The 7,722-nt window shown below is 58.5% G+C and overlaps 1 long non-coding RNA gene across 2 annotated transcripts; it reads right to left on the reverse strand.

Annotated features, from left to right (window-relative positions):
* Positions 1 to 217: 217 nt before the first annotated feature.
* On the reverse strand, positions 218 to 4,416 carry LOC133629387 (uncharacterized). Of its 2 annotated transcripts, XR_009821006.1 has the most exons (5): positions 4,240 to 4,416; positions 2,551 to 2,679; positions 1,833 to 1,905; positions 865 to 977; positions 218 to 615 (listed from the first exon to the last, which is right to left on the reverse strand). It is a non-coding gene; the product is annotated as an uncharacterized LOC133629387 (long non-coding RNA). The 2 variants fall into 2 exon arrangements; XR_009821005.1 differs by lacking the exon at positions 1,833 to 1,905.
* Positions 4,417 to 7,722: the final 3,306 nt, after the last annotated feature.

Here is a 7,722-nt window from a genome sequence, read left to right on the forward strand (position 1 = left end):
GGGGTGAGGGAGTCCCAGATAAACTACCCAGGGAGGGTGTGGAGGCTCCTTCCTTGGAGCTCTTCAAGACCCACTTGGACACTGTTCCCGTGTGACCTGATCTAGGTGGGAGCTGCTTCTGCAGGGGGGTAGGGCTGGATGATCTCTACAGCTCCCTTCCAACCCCACCATGCTGTGATTCTGTGAGTCTCTGATACTCATTGAATTACAGACGGTCTCATGAGCTACAAAATACATCTTTATTAAAACCAGAAACAGACTCGAATCCACAAGCAGTATCTGCCCTTCCTCCCCAGCACGCCCGGCTTCCACACACCCCCCCAGCTCCTGTGCCCCCCTCTCCCCATCTGTAAAGCCAGAGGGGCACCAGGAGCCAGCCAGGGCGCTGAGAGTTCTCCCCTGTGGGCAGCGGAAGCCCAAGAGGCCACGTGCTCGATGTTCTCGGTGCAGGCGACAGTGAGCAGCACGGGCAAGGACACAGAATGGAGCTGGATGCCTGAGCCGTGAGCAGGAGCTGCAGGCCCCAGCAGAGGCGACAGATGCTGCGCTGGTTCTCCACTGGGCCGTCCCTGGAGCACACCCCCAAGGCCACGAAGCCCCCGAGCAGCAGGTAGCCTGCAGGAGAGCAGAAGCATGGGGCAGGCAGCGCCCGGCCGGCTCAGCCGGGCTGACAGGAGCTGCTGAGCTGCACCCGCAGCGCTGCAGGGAAACCTGACGCCGGAGCCCACGTCTCTCAGAGCACCAGGGCAGCGGCTGCGGCAGCCACAGGGGCAGGAAGCCCCGGCTGCTCCGGCAGCACCTTGCAGCTCCAGGAGGAGACACACGCAGTGCAGAAACAGCCAGTCCAAAGGGCTCGGTGCCTACCTAGGAGGTACTGCCAGTAGGCTGCAGATCTCCTGCAGCATCTTGAAGATCAGCTGCCGCAGGCTCTGTGAGAAACACCACCCTCGGAACAGCAACAAGGACCCGGCACTTTCCTGGCAGAGGAGATGGCAAGTTGAGGACAGGCAGTGGGCAGCCGTGGCTACCTGCCTCCAGCTGCTGAGCCCTTGCCCTGCAGAGCCAACGGGCACTGCCCACGCAGCCCTCCTTGTCCCCAGCTCACGGGGTGAAGGAGGTGACACCTGCTCAGCCTGTCCCCACAGAACAACAACCACAGACCAAGGAAGTAAAGCAGGAACAGCTTAGGGTCAAAGCCTGGACACAGAGTGTGTCCAGGCAGAGAGGAACCCCGGCACGGTGTTGTCTGGACTGAGCTCCATCCTGCCACATGGCCAGAGGGACAGGGAAGGGACAGAACCTGCCACAAGTGCCCCAGATTCCCCTGCTTTCTATCCCGTGGGCAAACACAGGCAGCTGTGAAAAGCTGCTGCAAGTATCCCCTGTGGGCTTTAGGAGGAGCTTCCATTTAAACATAAGGAACATATTTCCCTGTTAATGTGAGGGAGCCCTGGCCCAGGCTGCCCAGGGAGGGTGTGGAGGCTCCTTCTCGGCAGGTTTTCAAACCCACCTGCACACGTTCCTGTGGCCCTGACCAAGCAGAACCTGCCTTAGCAGGGGGTTGGGCTGAAAGATCTCTAAAGGTTCCTGACAAGCCCCATCATTCTGTGACTCTGTGGGGGGCAGCCAGGCCCTGCCTCCAGCTGCCACAGTCACGGCTAGACGCGGCCTTCCCTGCAGAGCCCCGCACAGCCCAACACAGACACATCACTTCACAGGCATCACACAGTCACAGGATCATTTCAGCTGGGAGAGACCTTTCAGCTCTTGGAGTGCAGCCTCTGTCCCAGCCCCATCACCCACCAGCCCATTTCCCTCCGTGCAACACCCACCCGGCTCCGAAATCCCTCCAGGAATGGTGACTCCAGCAGCTCCCTGGGCAGCTGTTCCAAAGGCCTGACAACCCTGTCAGTAAAGAAATTCCTCCTCACATCCAGCCTGAACCTCCACTGGCACAACTTGAGGCTGTTTCCTCTTCTTCTATTGCTTGTTATCAGGGAGAACAGACTGACCCCCACCTCGCTGCAGCTTCCTTTCAGGTAGATGTAGAGAGCGAGAAGGTCTCCCCTGAACCTTCTTTTCTCCAGGCTAAACAGCCCCAGACCCCTCAGCTATTCCTCATCTGAGACGTGCTCCAAATCCTTTCCTGGCTTGGTAGCTGCCTCTGGGTCCTCTCCAGCACCTCAGTGTCCTTCTGGCCCTGAACTGGGCACAGTATTGGAGGTGCAGCCTCACCAAAGCCGAGCCCAGGGCAACAATCAGCTCCTTGCTCCTGCTGACAACACTGTTCCTGATCCAGGCCAGGATGCCCTTGGCCTTCTTGCCCACCCTGGATGACTGAATGCATCCAGCTGGGAAGCTGAAGCTCATTAGTGACGCTTCAGCAGCAGGATTTGGGTTAAAATTGGGCTTTCTGGGAAGAATGAAGCATTTCTTACACCAGCCACAGCCCTGCTCTGTGCCCTTGCCCATTCACACCAGCTGCCCAACAGGAGACAGAAACACAACAAAGGGTGAAAAGGAAACAATCTCATTGGGGATGGGTCCCACCTGTTTTCATTTTCTTTTCCATCTTGGACATCTTGCCTGTCTCTTCCGTGACCTTGGCATCTCCCTTCTCACACAGGCAGAGAACCGAGGCGCCGGCGCTGGCCGCTCCCACCACTGCCCACAGGGCCCCTGAAACACAAACACAGAGCACGTCAACAACCAGCAACCTGCAGGATCTGGCTGTGTCCTAAAAGAGGACAAGGCTCTCAGCTCATCAAGACAAAGGGCTGGGGACAGTCAGACACCCCACTTGGAGAAGGTTTTCACAGCTCCAGCTGGAACACTGCACAGGGACTAACAAAGTTTACCCCTAAATGTTTCCAAACCCTCCCGGCTTCTCCTCTTTCTGTGAGCACCTTGGTTTTTGCAAGAGGCTGGTTTGGGAAGTGCCTCTGCTGGGGGCTGTTTCTGTGACTGGTGGTGTGTGGTTTAGGGGAAGGGGATGGCTCTGAGCAGGAGGGTCCTGACAACACTCAGTGAGAGCCCAAAGCCTTGCACCTACCCAACAAATCACCAACACAACTCCTTTTGTCACCTTCCTGCCTGCCACAAGCATTCACAAGGGAGGATTAGACTTGCAAGTACAGATAAAACCCCAATGGATGGAGTTCAGAGGGACACACAGAGGTGAGGGCAGGACACGTTCAACCACACCCAGTGGGAAGAGGAGCAAAGAGCTGTGCCCACCACATGAACCCAAGGAGCAGACAGCACTGACCAAGAGCCCCCTCCCACTGATGGCCCTCATGGGGCTTCCTGCAGGGAATTCAAAGCCCCTTATATCACTTTAAAACACCTGACTCAGATGAGAACCTGTGGGGCAACCAACTGTTCACCACAGCTCTGTGTTTGCTTCTCCCAAACGTGCTCACACCACCCGTGAGGGAAAAGCAGCAGCAACAGAGGATGAGCCAAAGTGGCAACCTCCCACCCCAAAAAGAACCCTGGCCAAAGGGAGCCCACCCAGGACAGAGGGACACGGCACTACCGAAGCAATTCCTGACCCGGGAGGGCTCCAGGAGCCCTTTGAGCTGTTGTCACCCCTCTCTGGGGCTGAACTTCCCTCCCCCTCCCCCGCCATGGGACCGCATCAAGCAGCGTTTAAACACAACAGCACGAAGGAAATAACGCGGAGCGGGACACAAAGTGTTTGCGGTGATCGAAGCGTGTCCCAGGCCGCTGCCAGCGCCGGGGCCGCCTCCCCCGGGACTCCCCGCCGCAGAACGGGGCCCAGCCCGGTCGTTCCCGGCTGCCCGGGGCTCGTCCCGCTCCGCCGCGGCTGCCCGGCTGCAGCGGGAGGCGGCGGCGGGGAAGCGGGAGCGGGTCAAACCCCGAACAGAAGAGCGGAGAGGGACAGCGCCGGGGCGGGCCGCGGGCGGCAGCCCCCGCCGGGCCCGGGCCCCGCTCCCGCTTTCCCCCGCGGCACGGAGGGACGGCGCGGCCCCGCCTCCCCCCGCCCCGCTCCGCGCCGCCGCCGGGGCCCGAGGAGCCGCCGCGGAGCCGCGTTCGGCCGCCTCCCCCCCACCGGCGCCCGCGGGCGGCTCTCGGGCTCCCGGGGCCTCGCCGCCCGCCCCGGGCCCGCCGCCGCCTCCGCCCGGCCCCGCCTCACCGGACACCCCCGGCCCGCCACGGAGCCCCCTCCCCGCCGCCCTCCCGCCGCCCCCCGGCCCGCCCGCGGCCCGCGCTCACCGCCGGCCACGCGCCCCCCATCCTGCGCTCGCTCGCCGCCCGGCGCTCAGCCGTGGGGAGCTCGGCCGCCTCCTCCTCGCCCGACACGGCCGGAGCCGCCTCCGCCGGGACCCCCGGGAGCAGCCGCCGGCGCCGCCCCCGCGCTGAGAGACCCCCGGCAGCGCGAGCGGCGGCGCGAGCTCCGCGCGGGGCACGCTGGGACTACGACTCCCGGCAGGCACCGCGGCTGTCGCCGGCGGCTTTGCGCGACAGCGAGGCGCGGGCGCTGACGGGAAATGGAGTCCGCGGGGCGGCCGCGGGGAAGCGGCGCCTGTCCCGCGGCTGCCGCTGCTCCCGCTCCCGCTCCCGCCCCGCAGCATCATCACCTCTGGGCACAGGCGTAAGAATCGCCCGAGGGTGGCGGCTGGAAGGGCCGTCACTAAAAAGAGTCACAGAACGGTGGCAGTTGGAAGCGACCCCTAAAGCTCATCCAGCCCAACCCCCATCTCAGGCGGGTCCCACCTAGATCAGGTCACACAGGAGCGTGTCCAGCTGGGCTTGGAAACCTGCCGAGAAGGAGCCTCCGCAGCCTCCCTGGGCAGCCCGGGCCAGGGCTCCCTCACCTCAGCAGGGAAATAGCTTTTGCTCATGTTTCAATGGGACATTTTGTGTTGCAGCTTCTTTCCATCAGCCCTTGTCCTGTCACTGGATACAACAGAACAAAAGTGCTGCCCCAGCCCCCTGACACCCACCACTGACATATTTGTCAGTATTAATGAGAACCCCCTGCAGTCTCCTCTTACCTAAACAGCCCCAGGGCCCGCAGCCTTTCCTCCTCACACACATGTTCCATCCCCTCAGCATCTCAGTAGCCCTGTGTTGCCTCTCTCCAGCCGTTCCCTGTCTCTCTGGAGCTGGGGACTCTGCCCTTACTCCTGGTGACCCTCAGCAGGTTCCTCTCTGCCCAACTCTCAGCCTGTCCATCTCTCACTGACTGGCAGCACAGCCTCTGGGGAATCAGCCAGTGCTCCCAGTTTGGTGCCAGCAGGGAGCTCACTGAGGGTCCCTCTGTCCCCTCATCCAGGTGGTTGATGAAGATGTTGAACAAGACTGGCCCCAGAACCCATCCCTGTGGAACCCCACTGGCCCCAGGCCTCCAACTCGATTCTGTGCCATTGATCACCACTCCCTGGGGGATCACCACTCCTCCCCAAGCTCTTGTGACCAGCCTCAAGATTTTTGGGTATATACTGGGCTTTTTCCAGCAGCTGGTGGCACTGGTGCAGTTCAAGGGTGACACAAGCTCCTGTCATCTGGGGTCTGGATCGTGTCAGGGATGATGCCACCAAAGAACTTACACACAAACACGCTCGCTCTGGGAAACGGGGGGAGCATAGTGTGAGGAGAGCACAGCCTGGGCACGAGGAGCAGCCCCCTGCCAGCCTGGCACACAACCTGTTGAAGGAACAACCCCATGCACCAGGACAGGCTGGGGGTCGAAGTGCTGAAAAGCAACTCTGCAGAGAGAGACCTGGGAGACCTGATTGATAATAAACTAAACATGAGCCAGCAATGTGCCCTCGTGGCCAAGAAGGCCAATGACATTCTGGGATGCATCAAGAGGAGTGTGACCAGCAGGAAGAGGGAGGTTCTTCTCCCCCTCTACTCTGCCCTGGTGAGGCCTCATCTGGAGTCCTGTGTCTAGTTCTGGGCTCCTCAGCTCAAGAGGGATTGGGAACTGCTGGAGAGAGTCCAGCGCAGGGCCACCAAGATGATCAGGGGTATAGAACATCTTTCATACGAGGAAAGGCTGCAGGAGCTGGGGCTGTTCAGTCTGGAGGAGACTGAGGGGTGATCTTATTAACATTTATAAATATCTAAAGGGTGGGTGTCAGGAGGTTGGGACATCCCTCTTTTCTATAGCAGCTAGTAACAGGACAAGGGGTGATGGGATGAAGCTGGAACACAACAAGTTCCACTTAAACATAAGAAAAACCTATTTCACCATGAGAGTGATGGAGCAGTGGAACAAGCTGCCCAGAGGAGTTGTGGAGGCTCCTTCCTTGGAGGTCTTCAAGACCTGCCTGGATACATTCCTATGCGACCTGAACCTGCTTCTGCTGGGGGGTTGGACTAGATGATCTCTAAAGGTCCCTTCCAACACCTACCAGTCTATTATTCTAAGATTCTACATCTTTTAATGTCACAGAGCAATGTTGCAGTGCCCAGTGGTGATGTGACGTCACAGAACCCCGCTGCAGTGCCCTGGAGTGCTGTCATTTCACGGAGCACTGCTGCAGTGCCAAGATGCTCTATGATGTCACACAGCCCCCTTCCAGTGCCTAGATATGCTGTGATGTCACAGAGCACTGGTGCAGTGTCGAGATATGCTGTGTTCTCACAGAGCACTGTAGCAATGTGCAGTTGTGACATGAAGTTATACAGCACTGTTTCAGTGCCCACGTGTGCTGTGATGCCAGAGAGTCCCGTTTCATTGCTAGGATATGATATTATGTCTTACAGCACTGCTACAGTGCCCAGACGTCCTGTGATGTCACACAGCACTATTGCAGTGCCCGGATATGCTATTATATATCAGAGCAGTGATGGAGTGCCCAGATGTCTTGTAATGTCACAGAGCACTGTTGCAGTGCCCAGTGGTGATATGAAATCACAAAACCCCGCTGCAGTTCCCTGGAGTGCTGTGATTCCACGGAGCAATGTTGCAGTGCCAAGATGTTCTATGATGTCATACAGCCCCCTTCCAGTGCCTACATATGTTATGATGTCACAGAACACTGGTGCAGTGCCTGGTACTGCTGTGATGTCATAGAGCACTGTAGCAATGTGCAGTTTGATATGATGTTGTAGAGCAGTGTTGCAGTGCCCACATCTGCAGTGATACCAGAGAGTCCCATTCCAGTGCCCACATATTATGTGAACTCACGAGCACTATTACCGTGCCCAGACATCCTGTGATGTCACAGAGCACTATTGCAGTGCCCAGATGTGCTATTATATATCACAGCAGTGATGGACTGCCCAGATGTCTTGTAATGTCACAGAGCACTGTTGCAGTGCCCAGTGGTGATGTGATATCACAGAATGCCACTGCAGTGTCCAGGAGTGCTGTGATTCCACGGAGCAGTGTTGAAGTGCCAAGATGTTCTATGATGTCATACAGCCCCCTTCCAGTGCCTACATATGTTATGATGTCACAGTGCACTGGTGCAGTGCCTAGTACTGCTGTGATGTCATAGAGCACTGTAGCAATGTGTAGTTGTGATATTATACAGCACTGTTGCAGTGCCCACATGTGTAGTAATGCCACAGAGTCCTGTTTCAGTGTCCAGATATGCTATTATACATCAGAGCACTGCTACGGTGCCCAGACGTCCTGTAATGTTACAGAGCACTTTTGCAGTGCCCAGATGTGCTGTCATGTCACACAGCCCCGCTGCAACGCCCAGATGCGCTTTTCTGTTACAGAATCATGTTGCAGTG

The sequence above is a fragment of the Colius striatus genome, unplaced genomic scaffold (assembly GCF_028858725.1).
Source record: "Colius striatus isolate bColStr4 unplaced genomic scaffold, bColStr4.1.hap1 scaffold_40, whole genome shotgun sequence".
NCBI classification, from domain to species: domain Eukaryota; kingdom Metazoa; phylum Chordata; class Aves; order Coliiformes; family Coliidae; genus Colius; species Colius striatus.